Source organism: Topomyia yanbarensis, chromosome 3, assembly GCF_030247195.1.
Source record: "Topomyia yanbarensis strain Yona2022 chromosome 3, ASM3024719v1, whole genome shotgun sequence".
In the NCBI taxonomy this organism is placed as follows: domain Eukaryota; kingdom Metazoa; phylum Arthropoda; class Insecta; order Diptera; family Culicidae; genus Topomyia; species Topomyia yanbarensis.
Window position 1 is genome coordinate 121,907,911 of NC_080672.1, and position 24,414 is coordinate 121,932,324.

The 24,414-nt window shown below is 41.3% G+C and overlaps 1 protein-coding gene and 1 non-coding gene across 2 annotated transcripts in view; both read left to right on the forward strand.

Annotated features, from left to right (window-relative positions):
* LOC131687449 (Krueppel-like factor 12) overlaps positions 1–24,414 on the forward strand; it is a 517,717-nt gene that overhangs the window by 270,223 nt on the left and 223,080 nt on the right. The gene's annotated exons all lie outside the window — the stretch shown is intronic.
* Trnak-uuu (transfer RNA lysine (anticodon UUU)) lies at positions 23,740–23,812 on the forward strand. Its single transcript has one exon. It is a non-coding gene; the product is annotated as a tRNA-Lys (tRNA).

Genomic DNA, 24,414 nt, shown 5'->3' on the forward strand with positions numbered 1-24,414 from the left:
AATAAATATCCACCCCGCATCGAACTCCTTGGGAGGGTCACCGCCGTCCGTCTGCCGCGGTGACTACGGGCCAATAAGGTCTGTTAATTTCGAACCTTCGACACCTCCAGGGTGATATTTGTATTTCCCTTATTCGTACACCGCTACAGTGTAGCTTTTGGAGGTGATGCCGATGTATGGCACACCTGATTTACCGAGTAGAGGACTGGTAGACAGAGACCTGGTGTGGAAGAAATATGTGCTCAGCTCAGGAGTCATAACAATATTTTCATAAATCACCATCAGTGACGCGACGGTGGCGACAGCGGCGGCAACGTTTCTTTGCAGTTTCGCCGAACGGAGCTCATTTGGAACAATTCGTTGACATCGACGCTGAACTGCGGTACCGGTTGACAGCTTAGGTCATAGCAGCTGCCGGTGAACGGAACACTTTGCAGGTGAACTGGGCGTTTGAAAGGAAGGCCGAAAGTGGATATTTATTTAGATTTTAAGCTTCTCATGTGAAGTATATAGATAAATAGTGAAAAAATGTGCACAATCGTAACGCACTGCTGCAACAAGTGGCAACCTTGTCTGCAATCCCGACTCCTGTTTTGATCTGTCTGAGATTAGTTTTATCCGGAAGACCATGCTAGAACATTTGGATTGTTGTTGTTTATTACTCTGTCCGTTCCACAAAAGTGACACACGTAATCTAGACCGTTTATGGCTTGTCGGCGGAGTGCTCAGCTTCGCTAGGCTGTATCAATTTAAACTTTTAATCCCATCTTCACGTCGCAAAACCAGGACAAGTGCCAGCAGACCCTGACCGGCGAGGCCAATTATACGACGAACAGCATTCGTCGGGACTTTCAATTTGTCTACAATAAGCACAGCTTCAAGTAAAATGCAAATAAATGCCTGCGCATCAGATCGTCAAAATTTGAAAGTTGCCTTCTTCTTGACCGGCCCAGGCCCAGTCCAACTGCTCGGACAACTTCGTCAGGGTAATTGAATGTGGAGATTGTACGACCGACTTGACGCACTCGCGCACTGTATCGAACTGCAATTAAACACCCAGATGGCGGTGATGACGCAGAAGTTTAAAGCAAACAGCAAAGATGCACGCTCTACACTAGACTGGTTCAATTTTTGACTTTTAGCTCCACCAGGCTCTACTGATTCCTTTTATGGCCCTTAGTAATTGTGCAAATTTTGGTACCGATCGGTTGTGTCTACGGACCCTCCAAAAACTTCAAAGTATGGAAGTTTGTACGGAAAATCGGTTAACATTGAAAATAAATTCATAAAAAAATCACTTCATCAATCAATTAATAAGAAAACTATTTATTTCTAAAGCTATCTACTGAACATATTCGGGGAACATTGTAAGTGTATGAAAATTCGTCGAGAAAAGTTATTAACTAAAGAAGCAGCATGACTTCAAAACAAGTGGATTTTATTATTAATCATAGCAACCCTGGTAAGGGCTATAAAAGGAATCAATAGAACCTGGTGGAGCTAAAAGTCAAAAATTGAACCAGTCTACTCTACACACTTGATGCATAATCATTCGCTGTCTTTCTGAAAGCTGTCTCTCTAAAAGCACAAGTCCGGAGTGAATGGCATTTGATTTACCTATTTTCGGTTTCGGCTAGTAAATAGTGAGCAATAAAATATTCATAGCATATTAAGATTATTATTATTATTTTTCTCAATTTGCATGTTTTTAGTCAATCTTATCGTGTTTAAATCGGGGATCTTGACCAGAGATTCTCCCATCTACAGTGTGTTCCACATTTTTACGCCAAAAGCATGAATGGAAGGAATGCAGACAAGAGAACTTGGTTACGCTTTTCATCGACTCAGATTTGTTTGCAACTTGCAAATAGGTAACTATGGAAAATGTTCGTCTGTACACATGTTCGTGCATCGAAGCCATGGATTACTATCAGGTTTGATTTGGTGATGAGTGTTAATTTTGATGAAAAATGGTTTCACTGACGTTCACCCAAATTTTTCAGAATAACTATTCAAACAAGCTGCACCAAATTTTCAGCGTTTCGGAGCTTAATCAACGATGTTGCTCGAAATTTAAAAGCCCTGGTGCGTTTTGTTCATTTTTTATGGCAGTTTAAGTGAAAAAGCTTAATATTTATGCGCTCACTTTACTTTTTTTGGATAACTTTTTTTCGATTCAAACAATTTGCATTAGATTTTCGGCGTTTGTTTTAAAGATTAATCAACGATATTTCTACAGCTTTCGAAGCTCTGGTGTGTCTTGTTCATTTGTTATGGCAATTGAAATGAAAAATGTGACTCACATTTCGCTAGTAACAATCGTGGTTTTATGATAAAGAGCGAACACGAAATTATTGCGACACCGAAAATGTCATGCCAATTTCCTTAAAATGTTTAAAATCAATCCAAAATTTTAGGGTAGTTTTATACATATATTTACTTCAAAAATCAAAATAAAAGTTAATCGATGGAGCCTTGAGTGTAAAATTGAACGCATTTTCGCTTGATGCCCTCCATCAAAGTCTTTACAGTGACATCCGGTACCAGTTTCTCAGTTTTTTTTCCATTTTCTTAACATGTCCTTTTTGTCTTTGACTGTCTTCTTGCTCTTCCGAAGTTCCCGCTTCATCATTTGCCAGTACTGCTCCACCGGGCACAGCTCCGGATAGTTTGGCGGATTCATGTCCTTTGGAAAAAAAAATGGACAGAATTGGCCTCATACCACTCCAGGACACTTTTAGAATAGTGGCATGATGCCAAATCTGGCCAAAAATAGCGGAGCTTCGTCGTGCTGCTGCAAGAACGGCAAAAGGCGCTTCTCGAGGCACTCAGATTTGTAGATCTCGCATTTACTGTGCCCTTTGTCACGAAAGGCTCACTCCTCAGTCCGCAAGAGCAGATGGCCTGCCAAATGAGATATTTGGAGGCGAACTTCGACATTTTCTTCTTCTTGAATTTGTCGTCCATATAGAACTTGCTCTTGCTGGTGAAAAACTTCAACCCTGGAATTTGCTTAAAATCGGCTTTTATATACGTTTCGTCGTCCATCACACAGCAGCCATATTTTGTCAGCATCTTCTCGTAGAGCTTCCGTGCCCGAGTTTTAGCCGTCGATTGTTGCCGCTCATCGCGGTTTGGGAAGTTCTGTAGCTTGTATGTATGTAGTCCCGCTCTCTTCTTTGCATTCTGGACGTAGCTCTGCGACATGCCGATCTTTTTAGCCAAATCACGGTTTGAGACGTTGGGATTTGCTTTGCTCATCCGCTTCACCTTTCCCTCCGTCTTTTTGTTCTCCGGTCCCCATTTTCTTCCAGCTCCTTTGCCATGGTCCAACGTCAACCGCTCCTGGAACCGCTTCAACACTCTGGAGACGGTTGAATGGTGAATGTTCAACATTTTTCCCAACTGCCGGTGCGACAGGTCAGGAAATTCCAGGTGTTTGGAAAGAATTTGTTCTCTCGACTCGCGTTGGTTCACCTCCATTTTCGTTGAATCGAAAAACACGACTTCGAGTTTGACTGCATGTAAACAATACACATCAATGAGAAAGTGTGCAAAATTTGGTTGATTTTTACCCAATAGTAAAAAAGGTATGCCCTGTTGAATGTGTCGCAATAATTTCGTGTTCGCCCTTTAGTTTTATAGCCACTGAAATATCTTAGATTGGACTTGTAGCGTGCTATAAAACTTCTATTGTTACTTGGGTTATCCGTTCACCCTATTTTCTCAGAAAAATATTTTTTTTTTCATTCAAACATACTCTACTAATTTTTTTGAGTTTATTTTAAAACCTATTCAACGATGTTTCTTAAAATTTGCAAACTTTGGTGCGTTTTGTTTGTTTGTTATGGCAGCTTAAGTGAAACAAGTTATTGCTGCATTTATACGTTCTCTAAAAATATAGATTTTCCGTAAAAATGCTTTATTCAAGTAATTATCCAGTAATAATTAATACTACATGAAGTATTCTATCGAATTCCCATCAATTTTGAGTGCAATTTTCATTCGTTTTGGCATACATATAAGATTTTTTGGGGTGGTGCTCTGAGAGTGGTGTAATGAGGGATGCTCTAAGAGGGGTTAAAATAGGGGAGGGGTATTTCAGCGAAGATGGGGTGGGGAGATTCTCCTCCGTACACCTCTAGCTACGCCCATATCGAACTCCAAAAACCCTATGTCAGTCAAAAAAATAGGCCGGGATAAGGTTGACGATTTCCAGAGTGATTGCATAACCTTTCTATATGAGAAAGGCAAAAATGTGCCAAAATCCAAAAAAGTCGATAGTTGTCAATTTTTTTTTCGAGATTGGTTCAAATACCGATAATATTAATTTTAAAAAGTTTTGCATCATCTTGATATCATAGTGGTACGAGCTTATATGGGAAATTTCTGTGTGGTCGCACTCTTAAACCCGTAACTCCGGAACAGGAATTCGGATCGACACAAAATACAATAGCCGATGGGAAGGTTTTACCTTTCATTTGAGACTAAGTTTGGACAAATCGGTCTAGCCATCCCTGAGAAAAATGAGTGTCATTTTTGACACATACGCACATACATATGCAAATACATACACACAGGGAGCAGCAGGGACTGGAGGACAGAAGTTCAGAGGCTTAACGCCACCATCCCCGGACCCACTGCAAGTTGGGGAGTCTTGCTAGGATGTGGTGGGGCAAGGCAATGGTGGGCTCTGCTAAACCTCTAGACAAAGCCATATAAATCCGAAAGCAGCTTCCACTAAGGTTTTTTCCAAGACTTTAGCATAAAGCACCCTCACCCAACTGGAGTGCCAACCGGTACATTAATAAGTGAATAAGGATTTCATCGAAATTTATCCACGGACCGACAGCCACGCCATTCCACTACCCTAGTAAGGATGAGTGACACTTCTCCGAAACGGCGAGTGGTCTAATAGTACTGGCTGCCCGCCGTCTCAATTAAACTTTGGTGGATCTCCAAGTACGTTCGAAACCAGGCTCCTTAGCCTGTGGAAGTAGGCTCAATTGAAGGCTCCTGACTAGCGTCGATCCGGCTCTGAACGCGGTACCCCATGAATGACCGCGTCAACCCTTGCAAACAACCTCACTGATCGCAAAGGTAGCCATGGGATCATGGGAGGCTACTACCTACGGGCGTAGGTAGCGGCTTGGAGTTGGGACCCAAAAACATACAAGAAGACAAAAACAACAAAAATAAGAAAAAATCCAACGGAGCAAGTGTGGTGAACCCGTTTGCCAAAGGGGGTGAGCAAGGTCGCCGGCCCAGCATAACGAACAAGTGCAACCGAAACAGCAGCAGTAGCGAGAGCTGACTAGAAAGGCCATACCGAGCACGAGCGGCGACAAACCAACTGAACGCCAAGGAAATCTAGGAGTTCAGGAGCGCACGCCAAAACCAAGCGTTACCCAAGAAGACCAGCAGCGTCTGTTACCTAAAGTGACAACGTTGAGGCAAAAAATCGAAGAACTCTACGAATTCGTGAAAAGCAAGGGCAACGTGTTCGGACAAATCAAGGATCTAGTGATTAGCATCAAATCCGCCGTAGAAGCAGCCGAATGCGAACAGATGGCGTTGCTAGAGCGAGCTGAAAACGCCGAAAGGACGCTGAAGACCACAGAGATAGTGGAAGCAGAAGCCTATGAAACGCCTAAGAGTGACCGGTATTTTCGTTTAGTGAAAAGAATAATTGAAACGCCAGGAGAGGAGGAGGAACCGAAGAAGCACAAGAAGGTCGATGAAGGACAGCGAAACAGCCGACAATCGCAGAGTGATTGGCGAACCGTAGTAACCACAGAAGAGAGGAGGAATAAACAGAAAGAAAATGAGGAAAAGAAAATAGAAGAAAAAGAAACAAGTAGACCTTCGGCCACGCCAGCAGAAGCATAGGAGAGACGCTCTAATCGTCAAAGCAAACGACGGCGAAACGTACGCTGCGATCCTCAAAAGGGTGAGAGAGGATCCCAAGTTGAAGGAGCTGGGGGAGAACGTTATAAGAACCAGGCGTACTCTGAAAAGCGAAATGCTGTTCGAGCTGAAGAAAGATCCATTGATCAAGAGCTCGGCCTAGCGGGAACTCGTGGCAGAAGCGGTGGGAGGAGAAGCGAATGTGAGAGCTTTAGTGCAGGAAGCAGTGGTCGAGTGCAGGAATCTGGACGAAGACGAAGTGTGAAGCGCGCTAATAGAGCAATGTAACCTGGAGAAAGAGCAGATATGAATCAGGTTGAGGAAGGCATACAGTGGCACACAGACAGCAGTGATAAGCTTATCGCCAACAGCAACGAACAAGCATATGTCGACCGGTAAGATCAAAATCGGATGGTCGGTGTGCTCATTGCGATTGATCCCTAGAGTCACTAAACAAATAGAGAGGTGTCTCAGGTGCCTGGGTTTCGATCATCAGACAAGAAACTGTAGAGGCCCGAACAGATCTGGCCTGTGCAGAAAATGTAGGGAGAAGGGACACATTGCTATAGACTGCACGAAGTAACCGAAGTGCTTGCTCTGCACAAATGAGGGCGGTAAAGACTACATGACAGGAGGCTTCTTATGCCCAGAGCACAAAAAGGCGAAGGTAGGCCAATGATGATGAAGATAACCCAGCTTAATCTCAATCATTGTGACATTGCACAGCAACTGTTATGGCTGTCAACAACAGAAACGAAGTGCGACGTTGCAATTATTGCAGAGCCGTATCGTGTCCCTCCCGATAACGGTAACTGTGTGGCGGATGTGGGGTAGCAGGCTGACCAACGCAAGTGGTTACAGCCTATTGGAAGCACTGGTGAAGCTGGGCGTAAAGCTATGCAAGTCCAATGACGCCAGTCGAAATGTGCGCTAACAAGCCGAAAATTATCGTGGAGGCCTTTGTCCCGAAGCACGACCCAAAGGCATGGCCGCCTACACCGTAAGTTGATGCAGACGGTGGAAATGCAAGTAACAATCAAGTTTCCAACGACGAACTCCTTATAGTGGTAAAAGGGCTGAAAGCGAAGAAAGCTTCCGGACTTCCGGATAGTCCTACAGAAATACCTGGACCATGGCTACTACTCCGATGGTAGATCCAGAAGCTGGTGTTACTGCCAAAATCAGGGAAACCACCAGGAGATCCAGCATCGTATCGGCCTATATGCCTCATGGATGCTCTCGGTAAGCTCCTGGAAAAGGTCATCCTCAACAGGCTGACGACCTACGCTGAAAGTGAGAACGGACTATCGCAGAGGCAGTTCCGGTTCCGCGAACGCGGAGAAAGCAGTGAAGCAAAAGAGAAGGAGCAATCGCTACTGCGCTATGGTAACGATAGACGTGAAGAACACGTTCTACTGTGCTAGCTGGGGGGCGATCGCCGTAGCGCTGCACAGAATGCAGGTGTCGGACTATCTGTGCAAGGTTCTGAACAGTTACTTCCAGGACAGAGTACTGGTCTACGAAACGAACATGGGGCAGAGGTCGATTAGGGTCACGGTGGGAGTATCTCATGGCTCCATACGCTCTGGAATATAATGTACGATGGAGTGTTAACACTAGAACTGCCCAGGGGAGTGGAGATCGTCGGCTTTGCAGATGATGTTGTCCTAACGATAACGGGTGAGACCCTTGAGGAGGTGGAGATGTTGGCGGCAGAGACAATAGGCATCGTGGAAAACTGGAAGGCTAACATCAAGTTGTAGCTGGCTCACCACAAGACCGAGGTAGTGCTGGTCAGCTACTGTACAAAAATCCAACGTGTCGAGATCAGCGTCAGGGGACAATCCATCCAATCGATGCGTGCGCTGAAGCACCTAGGTGTGATAGTCGACGATCGGTTAAATCACAACAGCCATGTCGACTATGTATGTGAGAAGCAAGAGGCAGCACGAGACGTCAATACTGAGGTATGGCGTACCGGTCAGGGCTGCTGCGCTGAACTCAAAGCGAAACCGGACGAAGTTGACAAGCACTTTTCGCCTAATGGCTGTTCGTGTCGCGAGTGCGTACAGAATGATATCGTCGGAGGCGGTATGCGTAATTGCCTGGATGATCACCATCTGCATCACTCTGGCTGTGGACGTGGAATGCTACCAACGGAGAAATGCACGTAATGCAAGGAGACTGGTCCGAGCGGATTCGTTGGCTAAGTGGCAGCAAGAGTGGGATAATGCGGAGAAAAGAAGGTGGACGCACCGACTCATCCCAAATGTGTCTGCTTGGGTACATAGGAAGCATGGAGAGGTGAACTTCTATTTGACGCAGTTTTTGCCCGGGCATGGATGCTTCCGGAAATACCTACATCGGTTTGGACATACTTCGTCGCCCCTTTGCCCGGAGTGTGTGAGCGTGCAAGAGACACCGGAACACATGGTATTTTAATGTTCTAGGTTCGAAGAAGTTCGTAGGAGTATTCCTGGTGAGACAATGGACAATATCGTCGAAGGGATGTGACACGATGAGTATATCTGGAACGCTGTCAACAGAGTGGTTACGAGTTTAGTCGCCGAGCTGCAGAGAAAGTGGCGATGGGACCAACAAAGCAGCGCCATTGGTTAGAACGCCACCGGGAAACTACAAATCGGGCTTCGCGAGAAATTCCGCGACTGGGGAACTCTCCGATGGTGTAGACTAGGTCCATCGCCGGGGGGACTAGTTATGTAGTACGTGACATACAACCGGGCTTGGGTCTTTGGGGCGCCAGTGAACCGGACGTCAGGCTTCACCGGGATCGCCGGACCAAGCTCGACACCCTACCGGGTAGCTCGTGAGTAGGTTAGATCAACCGCCGGGGATTAGACCGAGTAGACGAAGCGGGAAGCCTAATGGTTCACAGAAACGTACATCGGTATCGGAAGCAATCGACCGCCGGAGAACTCATGGTAGGGTAGATTAGCCACCGTGGACTATCCGATAGAATCGTGACAAAAAAGGGAGCTAATTGGCTCACGAAACAAACACCGGTAACGAAAGAAATTCCGTTGTCGGGGAACTCTCACTCGGAGTAGGATAATATCTGAGTTGATCTCGATAAAGCCGGGAGCTAAATGGCTCAAGGAAGCGGGTATCGGGGGAAATTTCTCCGTCGGGGAACTATCGGTCGGAGTTTACCGTTGGGTTTTATCCAAGTAGATCGTGATAAGGCCGGGAGCTGAATGACTCACGGAATCATGTGCTAAATGGCTCATGGAATCAGCACCTAAACGGCTCACGGGGATGAGAGCTAATGGCAACGTAATAAATGGAGACAAGAAGTAAGAGAAGAATCGAGAGTTAAATCAAAGCTCATAGATCGAGCCATTCCATGAACCAAGTGAGGCTCCGAGATAGAGCAGAAGAAAGACGTGCAACGAAAGCATAACGATCCTCCAACGAAGTAATACCTTGACGTAGTTCCGTGTGGAAGAAGGGCGTGAAAAGAAAGGATTATTTTTAGTGGTTGGGCAAGAACGTGAGCCGTGAGTCCCAGACAGTGCCAATACACTACAGGCCAGGTTTTTGAATTTTTTTAAACCTTACTATAAAAAAAACACTTACACACACATACAAACTTTTTCCGATCTCAACGATATGGGATATGGCACTCGGCCCTCCGGACCGGGATTAGCTTGGTGAATTTCAGAGTGATTGCATAACCTTTCTATATGAGAAAGGCAAAATAAAAAAAAGTTCGAGTTTCGGAAAATGGTTTCATGAAAACCGAAAAATCTCATATTTTACTGTAAAATTTGTTCACTTTTCTTCACAATAATAGTGAGAAAAAATGGCTTTCTGTGGTACATCGACCTACACATATTGTGCATTATCATAAAAAAATCAAATCGATTCGTTGATTAGTTTTTGAGTTATCGTGTTCGCTAATTTGAAAAACGCGGTTTCGAGAAAACGCAATTAAATCAAATTGCATCATGCGAACAATACTGTAACATACGCAGATTTCAACCTATCGGCAACAGTTTTCTAAAAACTGACAGCGATAGAAATACAGTGTAAACAATACACTCTCAACTACTTCTACCCAAATTTACAAGAGAACATACCCAATGGGTTATTTTCTACAGTGTCTTTTCCATAATACAAATTAATGTGGAACACCCTTTACGTCATTTTTTTAGTCGCTCTTAGGTCATTCCTCCAATAAATTTTGCTTAGTTTTAGAGCCTTATCATTAGCACTGAGAACTGACATACAAGTCAATTTTTCAACTTGTGTAAGAAATAAAAATGTCGCTTTGAACTGACAACAGCAAGTAGCAACTTGCCACTGGTCGACGCTTCGATCGGTCAGCAATCGCGATACGGGACTTGTGTGCAAACTTCGATACAATGGTGATTCACGCATGCGAACCTGTATACGATGGTGATTTTCAACGTATTTTCATTTAAATGTTTACACAGGTTGAAAGTTAACTAACATTTAGAAACTATCTATCCTGTTTTTCATAGCGGCCCCTATATTGAAAGGATAGTCGTAGTAAAGCTAGCTTTTTTATAGGGTAGGGGTACTACTACTAATCATTTGCACATCATTATTATGATACTGTATGATTAAAACAGATCCATTTTTTAAATAATGCCCAGGGTGACGACATATTGCAATATTCTTTTCGAAAAATTAATGCGTCGTGTATATCTACGATAAGTGTCAACGAGACGTTGTTCATTACTCAGAGAAAAAAAAGAAAGCAGCTATTTGAACCTTTTCATAGTCGTGCTGCAAAACATTATTCCCAAAACAACAACACTCCGCGTAACCTTGAACGATTACGATGCCGCGGTGCCTTTCATTCTTAAATTTCATTCAGAAAGGGATAATGCGAACAGCTTAAAACCACAAGTCGTAAAGTAACTACCAGGGTCGTTCACTTGTGATCGTGTTTGTTATTATTGTTCGACTGCATGCTGTTTTCCGAAAATAAATCCGACTTCGGGGCGTTCGCTGTTCAACATTATGATGTGCGAATATGAGTTGAAGCAATAAATCTTCCCAACTGGGTAGTTCTTTAATATCCGCCTGTGGACAAAACCCTGTAGCGCAGAAATTTTATTGCACTAAAGTTTTTGAAGAATTAATGCGGTTGTTGTTATCCAGGCAGTAAATATGCAACTGAACCGACACCGTAAAACTTTCACTGCGAATTGTGTCGAATGAACGTGTGAATAAAGAACATTCAAAAAATTAACGGAATTACCATTTCATGCCCAGCTGGAGTAAACAATTTGTGATTAGTGAACGAATGTGATTACGAAATCCTCGATCGATTTAAAACCCATAAAATTACTTTTTTCACATAAAATTGCAGACGAATTCATTGGAGAGATCCTGAAGATGAAAATAATAAGTTTACAACCTCGAGTTGTTTTAGCATGACAAAACCCAAAAATAAACAGAAAACGTAGATGAAAGAATATCATCAGCATTATCAAACCATTCATTCTAACTTCCAATTTCGCAGACTATAAATCATTAAATAACAAATCTATCATATAAAGTCACTTTTACAAAATCTGGTAGAGCATGCCTCAGCTACATGAACCGGAAGAAGGGGCAACATTCTCTTTCGAGAACCTGATACTGTGCACTTTGTTTACACCGGCCATTGGCATGCCAGCTTGTGATCCCCCGATCGTTGTTCAACTCATTACGCAAAGCGAGTAAAAGTAACGTGTGAATGTCAAACCGACCAGCAACACAAATCAGGGCAAGTTTGGGCTGGGTTCGCGTCTCAATATCAGCTCCCATTACTTACCAACCAACGCCAACACGTATAGCTGGTTGGTATTTTGCATATACTAAAGTGAGAGTGTCCCGCGATTGGCACTGTGATGTGGGTCAAATGTACATTAAGATCACTTTATCAGTCACGAGTGAGATAGGCCACTTGGCTTTGACTGTGGTCAGGGTAGATGTATTAATAAATTACTCTGTTTGATTTATCTGACAGACCCCCGTTTATGGAGTTTAATGGCATCGATTTGCGCGGGTTTCTAACCAACCAAGGTCAGCGGTTAATGGGCTCGACCAACTTGGAAAAGCAGCAGTGATTTTTTCAGAACAAATGATTTGCCAGAATTTGTTAAGAAATACACAACAACCACCGTTATGCAAATTTGTGCGATTGAGCTATAGACACGAAAATCAAACCATTCGCATTTTGTGTTCGCAATGAATGATTTGATTATTCAACCACCGTTTTCACAGTCAGAATCAAAGCTGCTCACTATTTAATTGCCAAAAATTTCAACCCCTGAATCGATCATGTCCTGGATATAAGACAGACAGTTAGACAAATTCCTCTGTGATCAACAATCTACTCGCAAGCATGATTAATAGGTGCACTTAATATATACCTTAACGGCCTGCTGGCTTCATTGTCATGCATTGCAGGCTGACCGTGGATGTTTCGTCATGCCAAAAAGCAGCCAACGAGTATCTGTAAGGCTTAGACCGTCTACAACGGCAGTGCCGATATTATTAAGTTTATTAATATTAGCTAACTAATCAATATAGGTATTCAGCAAAAATCGTAGCGCATAATTCAGAATTACGCAGGTCAAATGAAAATAATTACGTGAACTATTACTTAAATCCTGGCAGTATAAGTGTAGCATTTACAATGAACATGTTGGGTTGCATAGTTTCTGTACCTATTCTTTTTATAATTTTTCTTACGCCGACGGAGAGTTCCCCGGCGAATGAAGTTCTCCCAATTCGATTCTTCTTGGTTTTCGTTATATTTGTCTAGGGTAGAGTTCCATGGTCGGTCCGGCGATTTCGGGTGGAGCGTGGCGTCTAGTTCGCTAACACCCCGGCGACGCACACCCTGGTGTTTTATCGTGATCTACTCGACTAGTCCCCGGCGGTGAATCTAGCCTAGTTCCCTGGTGGTGATTGCCGTTACTCGCTGTACATTACACCATTTTCACTGTACAACAGTCATGATCTGCGCCATTACTCTGTTGACCGCGTTCCACGTGTTTACGTCGTTTGTCATTCTGTAGATGACATTATCCGAATTGATGTCCGGCCCTCCCGTTTCCAGCATCTCTCTACGTGTTGCTTAGAACCTCAGGCATTCAAAGACCACATGCTCCGGTGTCTCCTCGACGTTCGCACACTCCGGACTTAACAGTGACGTTACGTGCCCGAGCCGATGAAGATATCCATGACCATGGCCCGACAGGGGTTGTATCAGGTGGAAGTTCACCTCTCCGTGCTTTCTACTGACTCACGTTGACCCGTTCTGCTGCCACCTCGTCACCAAATCGATTCTTACTATCTTCCCCACGTTTCTGATGTTTCTCCGATTGTAGCACTTGATATGCTACACCAAGGTAATGCCGATGGGGATCATCCTGGCGATAACACATAGTGCCTCCGAAGATATTGTTCTGTACGCACTCGCAAGTTCTACGGCCATCAGCCCGAACATCCTGTTCAGCTTCTCTCGGTTCCGCTTGGTTTTCAGCATCGCACCCCAGGCAGGAATCCCATATCGCAGTATCGACGACGAACAGTAGATATCAGATGTCTCGTGCAGTCGTGCTACTTCTCGGACCGCCATTGTTTGGCATGATTCTCGCTATTTCATTCATTGCGTTTGCCGACCTTTCACAGGCGTAGTCGACGTGGTTCGTTCCAGGAGTTTGCCGAGTGTATCCAGAAGACATATGCGCATATATCATGCCGGCTCGCCCGGTGGCTTCCCTGGATTCGACAGCAACACCAGCTTCCACATTTCGGGGTAATGAACTCCATTTAAACACTTCAACAGCACTATCCTGAACATGTCCGGATATGTCAGGATCGCAGCTTTCTTTGATTTCAGGCGTTTCGATGATTCTGCGAGCTCTTCGTTAGTCACTTGCTGATCTCCGTCTTTGCTCCTTATATTCGCCGTAAGGTGTCAGTGACCAGGTAGTTGGATCGTGCTTCGGGAAGACCCTCAACGATTATCTTCAGCTTACTCGGGCACATTTCGGGTGGCGTCGACGAGCCCTTCATTTTCACCATCACGACTCGGTATGCGTCTCCCCGAGGATTGGCGTTTACTTCGCGGAACAGCATCATTGACTTTGATAAGCACGGCTTCTCCCTTCGGCGTCTTCTGACGAGTTGGAGGTTTTCCTTTCCTCTTCTGTTCCCCTTTTCGCTCTTACTTCCGCTTTTGCTATGTCCCGCGTTTCTCCTTACAACCGTACTCCAGCTTTCTCCCTTTTGAGTGACGTCCTTTCCATCGGCAATGACATCGTCCTCGTGCGCCTGCTCTTGGGTCCGCCTGGTCTTCCATCTCCTGACGAGGTTTTTGTCCTTTTTGGAGTCACGGAAACTGGCGTTCTCCACTCCAATCAGCTTCTTCTTATCCTGCTTCGGAGCGGCAAGGGAGATAGTAGCCTTAGCCGACGCCAATGCTCGCTCAGATACATCAACCATCCACATTGTCGTGTCATACTCCTTTACGTCAGACACTAGCGCATTTCGATTTCTGAGAACCGTCTCCTTAATGTTCTTATGGACATTATTTCTCGCGTCCACAAATTTGTGGAAGTCTTCCACCAAGCACTTCGGTGTTACTACTTTTGGTTGTTGTAGACTGTAACTCATCTCGCTCTGCTATAGCTGTTGTTGGTGCTGCTGCTTCTTCTCCTCCTGTTCTTGCTGAATAATTTCAGCTGCTGGTGGTGGTGCTGACCTCACCAAACCACCTCTGTCGAACGGAATAGCTGCGCCTCCTCCGAATGCGTGAGTTTCTTGCTTTTCTCCATTTTATTAGTTCCCAACTACGGGCCGCTATCTCCACTCGTTTTACGTAGTCGCCTCTTGTGATCCCATGGTTATCTATGCAAGCAGGAAAGTCATACTAAGGTCGATCCTATCCTTCATGGAAAGTAGTTTTCAGACCCGGATCGGCGTAAAATCCAAATCTAGCACCACTAACTAAATGGTACCGAGTTTTGAACATACCCGGAGGCCTGTCAAGGTTTTGACAGGACAAAAGCAGACGTGCTGTTAGCCCACTCGTCATTTCAAGTTGGTGTCATCCTTTCTTACTCAGGGAACAACACGCCAAAACTCGCCGTACAATTCGTGATTCGTGTCCTGTCCGTTGCCGTTCGCCATGGCCAGTATGCCGAGACCAGGAAGCTACTGTTGTCGATCCTGATATGCCGGTTGGCACTCCAGTTGGGCTAGAGTGCTTTTATTACTAAGATCTTTGATTACTGAAATTTTATGATCTTAGTAGAAACAGCACGGACTTGCTTCATTGGGGCTGCTTTCGGAATTATGGCACACAACCAAATGAAAAAATTTCGGGTGCCAGTACTAAAGTAAATTATTAACTACCTACGGTTCAATGCAAAACAACAAAATTTGGTGCACGTGTCTGGCTTTCGAAACCCATATTTTCCTTCGACTGAAAGCCCTTTTAAAGGCTATAACAATCATTGAAGAAAAAATTTGAATATTTCCTATCATTTACAGTAGTAATCTATAATTTCGCAGTTCTTATTGGTCCCTTTGTGTTCAAACGTATAACCACAATCTAAAGTTCTATTAATCTATTATTTGTTAAAAATAACCTTACAGAAACATAATCCGAAAATTTAGAATAGCTTGCTACTCAAACGCACATTGACAATTTGAGGAAACCTTTGATTTATTTGTTCCGTGTACTGACTGTAATAATTAGCTTGGATGGCCGGAGACTACATTTCATTATCGGAAGAGGAGGTTATTAAAATTCAGCCGGCTCCGTGGACTGACTCTAATAATTACTGTGCTATATTTCACCCTAAGGAGAACAATTGGGCAGCAAAATTTCTCACTAGGGCGAAAATTTTTGGTAAAACCAGTCTTTGCACTTGAAGGGCACAAATCCTTACTTATTACTTGGGTGCGTTTCGACTTCGTCTCATCAGAAACCTACACTAACTTTTTATCGGAATAGATTAGCGCCGGCTTGACGCAAATCCCTACAACTAAAACACACTTTGTGTTTCAATCGAACGACTGATCAAACGTGATGTCCCGTCCGAGCAGAAGTTCTGTTTATGCCGATAAGACACAGTGAAGCCGAATCTTTTCTTGGCTAGCAGGCCTACGCGGCCTAATAATTAGTTTGTACAGCTCCGTGCTAGTGACGAGAGCCAACTGGAACAAAAATCTTCTACCCAGATCAAGCGCTATCAAACCGTCAACCAAGAATTAAATTAGAACATCTTTTCCTTCACCAACTATTATTTTTATTTCCGACGGGTCTAAATTAGCATACAGATACGGAAAACTCCGATTTTAAATCATGTAACTGAAGCTCATTACTGAATTATTACCGCTAATTACACGCATCGAGCCGTAAATCTTGAACAGTTTTTGTTCGAAGCCCCTCCCCTTTCACGATTGAAGCAAACTAATTTCATTCGATGGCCAGCCCATTTGGCGTCGAACGCAAACTGAATCAAGTATAAAATCGGGGATCGTATGCGAGTGCGACATTATTCGTGTCATACGTTCGTGCTGGTTGCACGCACATAGGCTTCCTGTCGGCCAAATCCACTGTCTTGAGAAAGGGCAACAACGCCGAGCGTGTCGGTACCAGAGAGTCTGTTTAGTTAACGGTCGTAATGGAATATCTCGACGCCGAAATATTAGAACTGGCAGGAAAGGCAGCCCGTAAAAAAGACCAGGATTATCCCCCGTCAGCTGCAGCTGGCCATTCGAAATGAAGAAGAGCTGAACAAATTACTCTCTGATGTGGCGTGTCTATTGTCCAGGGTGCAGTGTTGCCTAACAACCAAGCCGTTCTGCTGCCGAAGAAAACCGAAAAGAAGGCCTCCACAGCAACCTAAAATCGCCTTTATAGCCGAAACAAAAAAAAAAGAAAAAAAGGTTTGTGTACAAGACATGACCACGATGACATTTGAAAGGCCAGCAATATTAGCCAGCAATTTAAAACCGTTAGTGCCATCAACTCTCTCAGAACGCATGATAATGCTCACTCGAGATAATTGCTGAATTTTCAAATAAAGATCGATAATCTGTAATATGACAAATTGATAGATCAATTTTAAATAAGTTTCATTTAAATACCCAATTCTCTCGAGTGAGCATTATCATGCGTTCTGAGAGCGTTGATGGCACTAACGGTTTTAAATTTAGCCACGGCACGTATAATGTTGCTGGCTCACAAAAATGGCTGAATTTTTATGTCATCATGGTCGTGTCTTGTACACAACCCTTTAATTTTTTTAATGGACCGCATGAGATTTCAGAAATCGAATTCGTATTTTTGATGCGAAGCAGCTTTAAAATGCACGAAACATCGGTTTTACAGATCTTCATTCATATTTTCCATTTTTAGTAAATTTTCTTAGAGGGCCGATAACTGACCACATTTTCCTAAATAACAAAAATGGTCATTTTACTACATTGTTAATAAGTTTCATATTAACGGAATAAATTACATTCTTGCACCAGCTAACCCTAGTAACAATTGAGGTTTCATAACGCTCTTAAAGTCCGTCTTAAAACTAATAATGCTCTTGTAGTGTGTTATAAAACCAGAAATGCTACTTGGGAAGGGTTCTAGCCTTCCATTGATATGCTTACATATATCCCCATATTGAGCAATCAGAAATGTTACGAGCCAAAAACAAAAGGGTGCCGACATTCCTATCTTTTAGATCGATCGGCAAGATTTTCAATTTTAAGTAAATTTTTCAAACCACTTTTACTAGCTGTTCAATTAAGGGGACTTCTATAAACATCAGTTCAAATATTGACAATCTACCGTCGTACATGGTATGCCTCGAATAAAAACTCGGTTCGCAGCTTACGCCTACGTATCCTCACTTCCGTCAATATTTTCGAAAACTAAATATAGAATTTCCATCTTTGAGTAATTGTAGCTGGCATCCATTGCTCATGGATTGGAGTAAGAAATGCTGTAGGTCGCCGCGTTGAATTCAAAGCTATTTGTCGATTGAATTCAATTTCTGAAGTTCTATGAATTATTGCAATTCATTAAGACCATTTAAAATTTAACTACTACTAATACATTATTACTACCAGGAATTATAATCGGTATCAAATGCAATAGATTTATGTATTATAATACATAGATTATCGCAATGAACTCAAAGTTTTTTGCTAACTAAACGAAATTTCTGTATTTCTACGTAATTTATTAATTATTTTAAAGAATATAAAATTGTGTTCTGTTGTAATCAATTTGTGCATGAAAGTTAGTAACTAAGCATGTAAAATTTATGTACCTTTTCGAAGTTTTTATTTTTATTTTCAGAATATTTCGATTCTTCCAAAAATTATAGCTGAAATGAAATAAAAATTATGGGTGCGTATTAGTTGATCCTAAACTTTAAAAATAAATAATGTAATCGAGCTAATATCTTTTATTCGGACTACTAATAATCGAATAATTTTCTATGGATAATCGAGTCTGGCCTGCATTATATTTGTGTTTAACAACGAAACAAATCTGTTGATACCAATTCCATCGATTATAATTAATTATTCGGCCTATAATTATAGACTGAATAATTAACGAAATAGTTAGGTTAGGTCCCTAATATGGTGGAAATAGGCACTTTACCTTGTATGATGCAAATTTATGTAACATTCCTCAAATTTTGAAACAAAACTCGGAGGAATTAAACGGAAGGCAACACTATTCATTAAAAATGTGTCCAAGTAGTCCACGCAATGTAGTTTATATAGATGTCACAAAACATACGGTTCGCTAATCAAAAAAAAATGTAAACAATCCAGAAGCACAATGAGGACGTCATAGCGTTCACACGATTTAATGAGAGCTGAACGGACGGTATTATGGTATAAGCAAGTCAATTTCCTATGATATATGACTCACATTACTCATGTTAGATTCAACGTACGAATACCAAAATGCCATCATAGGCCCATCTGCATTAGGGCATTGCAAAAAAAATTTTTTTTTAATTCTCGAAGGCCCCCCCCTCTCATATTGTGACGAATGTCAAAGTAAGCTCAGATGCCAAATTTCACATCATTTGGACAATTATAGACCCCCACCCACTTCGCTTGAAATTTTTTGAAATTGGTACTATGGGACAATATGGAGAAAAAATACGTTAAATGCTATAACTTTTGAAGTAGCAATCAGAAAATTACAATTTATACCTCTTTTGAAAGGAAATAATCTTAGTATTTGAATGGAGATATCTTCGTTTCTAGGAAAATACGGGAAAGTAAGGTACCGGGTCATTTTGGCCCCAAAATCCCATATATTAAATGATTTTTCTGCTCCGTGATGCAAATCATACATATTTTGTAGTTTTTCTAATGTGAAAAAAATCTCAAAAATCGATCGGAGCCTTTTTGACCTTTGTCCGAATACGAGAAGTTGGGGTTAAATGGACTTTTGTCATTCATATTAAACTTCATCATTTTCTCGTGCATATATCTCTATTATTCTTCACTCAATTTTCATAAACTATACCTTGTTGAACGTGAAAAATCCTCAGAATTACAACAAAAATAGATTCGTTACCGGTAAAATTCCGCATCAAATTATCTGACATATAGTGTCGATTTCACATTTTATCATAACATTGCACATATTAACTCCATTTAACAACAAAATTCTTATTTAATTTACTACTCTTAGTGTAAAATATGCTTGGGGATCACATGAGAAAAGTTTAATTCCTGGAAAAATAGGGGAAGTTGAGGTATTAGGACAAATAATGAAAAAAATGAGATTTGTAGAGTAAATATCAAATGTTTGATGTTTCTGAATTTTACCTCTAACGTTTTCATTTTTGCTTTATTCCTCAGAATTTTACACGTTCAACAAGTTACATTTTATGAAAATTGATTGAAGAATAATAGAGATATATGCACGAGAAAATGATAAAATTTAATAGGAATGACAAAATGCCATATAACCCCAACTTCTCGTATTCGGACAAAGGTCAAAAGGGTTCCGATCGATTTCTAAGTTTTTTTTCACATTAGAAAAACTACAAAACATGTATGATTTGCATCACGGAGCAGAAAAATCATTAAAAATATGGGATTTTGGGGCCAAAATGACCCGGTATCCCACTTTTTCGTATTTTCCTAGAAACAAAAGTATCTCCATTCAAATACTAAGATTATTTCCTTTCAAAAGAGGTATAAATTGTAATTTTCTGATTACTACTTCAAAAGTTATAGCATTTAATGTATTTTTTCTCCATATTTTCCCATAGCACCAATTTCAAAAAATTTCAAGCGAAGTGGGCGGGGGTCTAAAATTGTCCAAATGATGTGAAATGTGGCATCTGAGCTTACTTTGACATTTGTCACAATATGAGAGGGGGGGCCTTTGAGAATTCAAAAAAAAATTTTTTTGCAATGCCCTAATCTGCATATAATATTATATTATTGGTCCACGTGGATATTTGCGATATCCCCACCTCTCTTCCTTTAGACTTCCTATAGCGTGGACTTTTTTATATAGCTGACCACTTATAAGGGATTGTCGTATAGGTTGGGACGCTGCACTAAGCAGTGTCAAAAAACGAGCGAAAAATCTTTTGTTGTGCTGATTTTTGCACTATCTTAAATTGAATCTTTTTCATCGAAATTTCAACGTAAATAATTTTAAAGCGTTAAGAAGTAACTAAAATGTTATTACCGATCAGGGTTTTGCGCTTGCTTTATTGGATTTTTTTCTTCGAATAATTGGTTGGCACAAGCGTGTCGTATACAATTACGCATGCGTACAAGATTGCGTACAAGTTTTAGGGGAACTGGTGGTAAAATGAACACGTTAAGCAAAGTCATTATTTTCTAACTAATAAGTGATTGAGATACTACAATCAGCTCACACGTTTCTTGTTAGACATGTTTTGTACATATTTGGTGAAAATATTTCGACATAAACACAAGTTTTCAAATATTATTCTTGATTTCAAAACATGTCCAAAAAAGAGACATGTTTATAGCGTGTGGGTAAAATGAACATGTGCTGGTGGTAAAATGAACACCTTCTAGTGACCTGCAAAATGTTCTGTATGTATGCAATGCTTAGCGTTGAAAAGCAATTTCCGAGCAATGCTGATGAACCTGCGGCTCATGAGCATTGCATACACACAGGGCATTTTGTAGGCAAAAAAAACTTGTCACGGAAAAATTAAATTTTCATGTAATACTAACCAATTTACAATTCTGTGACATGGAAACACATCTTCAAACTTGGGGTTATCCATAGGTGTTTAAAATTTAAGGATCTGTTGAAGAACAGTGAAGATATAGCAACTTGAACTTAGCGATTAATTTTGAAGCTTGGTACTTGGAGCAGCAAGATGGTTCATATTACCCCCACTACAACCTGTTCATTTTACCCCCTAAGACATTTTATTTTCAAACAGCCGTTCCAATTGAGCCGATTTGTCCTGATCCCTACTTATTGCTATGAAATATCTGCAAGAGTTTCAACTACTTTCATGTAACACCATTTTCACAATAAAATTAAAATTTCACCACAAAAGACCTTATATTCTACATGCCGAATTTAACATCAGCTACAAACATGAATGCCGATTTTGGTTTTCATCATATTTATTTCACATTCGACAGCTTTTTATCAAAAGAAATTATTTCAATATCCTTTGAATACTTGGCAGGTCACGTTTCTGTGAAGTTTGTTCTAAATTTAACTAACATTGACTTCATTTGACTACCTGTTCATTTTACCCCCTGTTCATTTTACCCACAAGTCCCCTACAGGAAAATGAGGTTCCAAGAACTCATACAAAGACTTGACAACACTGTAGTTGAGAGCGGTAAAATATCTGCACTTGTCATCGTTTTACCCAAAATCGTTAAGACTTATACAGAGAAACGGTTTGTACTTGTCCCTCATAACTGCCATCTTACGTTCCAAAGTTTTCACCTCATCCTTGAGTTCCGCAACTCTATTAATAGGCATCTTGATCCGGAATCGTGATCAGAGCCATATTATTGGTCTTCTCGGTCTCGTTTCGTCTGGTATCACGTTCAAATCTTGTGGAAGCAGCTGGTGTCATTCGATGTGCATAACCTAATTTCTGGTTAGGTACCAATCAGGACAAAGTTCCTCCAAGAAATCAGCACTACGCGCTAGTTGCAAAAAACGGCAAGTTGCTAGTTGCAAAATTAACACAACCATTAAACTGAAAACAGCTGTAATTACTTGAAATGAAATGCTGCGAGCATACAACCGTAGATGGCCATTTTCCGGTACCAAATCTGACCGTTTAATGGACTTCAACCACGCGATTTGCCGCTTTCGGAACAACTCTTCCCTCTTAGCGGAACGCTTATCCACCCGGGAAAAGCGGAACCAATTTACCCCATCACGATCTCCGCGTTTACTGCATTCCAGAACTGCACACGTTCTAGGCACTGATTTATATGTCAAAAATACAAAATAACATTTTTCATATTCTCATTCATATTGACAAACAATTCAAAGTATACTTACTGACAATTATTACTTTTTAATTGATGGATATGTTAAAGAAAACTATACATTTGATTTCAAATCTGCTATTGCGGCATCGAAACTGCTAATGACTTTTTACTGACGGAGTTAACCTCACTTTTCTTGACAGTTCACTAGTACTGTTTACGTGGAATTTAGTGGACGACTAGATTTGCTCGAAGAAAATCGCAAATAATTTTTCTAAGTCTATGTAAACAGTACAAGCAAACTGTCAAAAATGAACATCGAGTTAATTGAATACTTTACGCTGACGTCACAAATGAACTGAGTGTTCATTTATGGCAGTTCGCTTGTACTGTTTACATGGACTTAGAAAAATTCTTTACGATTTTCTACGAGCGAATCTAGTCGTCCACAAATTTTTCTAAGTCCATGTAAACAGTACAAGCGAACTGTCAAGAAAAGTGAGGTTAACTGTGCCAGTAAAGAACCTAATTTGTGACGTCAGTGTAAAGAATTCAATTGAATACTTTACACTGACGTCACAAATGAACTATAGTGTCCATTTTTGACATTTCGCTTGTACAGTTTACATGGACTTAGAAAAATTTTTTGCGAATCTAGTCGCCCAAAGTCCCTGTAAACAGTACAAATAAACTGTCAATAAAAGTGAGGTTACCTGGGTCCGTAAAGAACCCAATAGCTGACCATTTACATGTATTAAATTGTTCGAAATAAAGAGAGTGCTATAACAAATGTCTCATCACACTGATATGTGGATTAAAACCGTTCTCAAATAAAAATAACTCCAGTGCTCGCACTTTATCTCCCACAGCAATAAAGTTATTTTCTCCATCACATTTATTAACGCCTGGTGTAAAGCGCAAATAAAATCACTGATAGAATTGGCACTACAGGCCAAGGGAACGAAAAGAAATAGGTTTCGATATTGTGAACAATTTTGGAAAAGGTACAATAAATTTCTTCAACAGTTGTTTTGCGTGTGATTAGCAACATCCAAGGCAGACATGAATTAGAATTTTAAAAATAAATCAAGCCACCAGCACCCGCATTCTAATTCATTGGTCAGCACGGGCGTTGAAACTTTGTATTCAACTCGCTTTTATTAGCACTAATAATAATAGCAATAATTATAATTGGAGACGAATTGCAGGCTGTGGTTCCTTCTGCAGATTGTCTGTTTATCCGAGCGTGTTTTATTGATGCAAGGAAGTTATCATCAACGATTCGTCATTGGAAGGAAAAAGTATGTCACGGACAGCGCGCAAAATGTGATTTTGTAAGCCCGGATAGCTCAGTCGGTAGAGCGTTGGACTTTTAATCCAACGGTCTAGGGTTCAAGTCCCTATTCGGGCGGGTAACGTCTTTTTGGATCGATTTTCCTCGGTCAGGTGGGAATGAACTATTGGACCATTCATTCACGAATTCTCAGCTGCCCATCATCTATTTCCTCCAACTGTTCATGTAGGGAGCCAAATATTTTTGTGCATAAATTTTTGGATTCAGAATTAAATGAATTAAATAGTTAAATATATTTCATTACATTATCTACCCTGCTTATCGTATACGAAAGTGGCGTAAACGCCATCGAGTGTATTTCGCAGGAAATCAATTTTCGTCTTGAATGACGCGGGTAAAAGAATGCTTTCGTCACTTCTTTTTTTCGCGTTGAAGGGTCAATTTTTAATTTTTTTTGAGCCGATATATCAGCTGCCGTCAACGGAAAGAACGTCACCATTCGCGTTAACATGATCCGTACGTTAAAACATTTAGTACAGTTGATGTTATTTGCGAGTATCTCCATTTAACTATATGTTACTAATTGTGACGATCCGTTGACGTGCTGTACCGGTGACAGAAGCCTGACGTATCGTGTAAATCGTATTTAAAAGTCACTTACGCTTAAAGATGCGGATTTTCGTAGCGAACTTAGACCTATAAAAAAGTGAAATTCGACC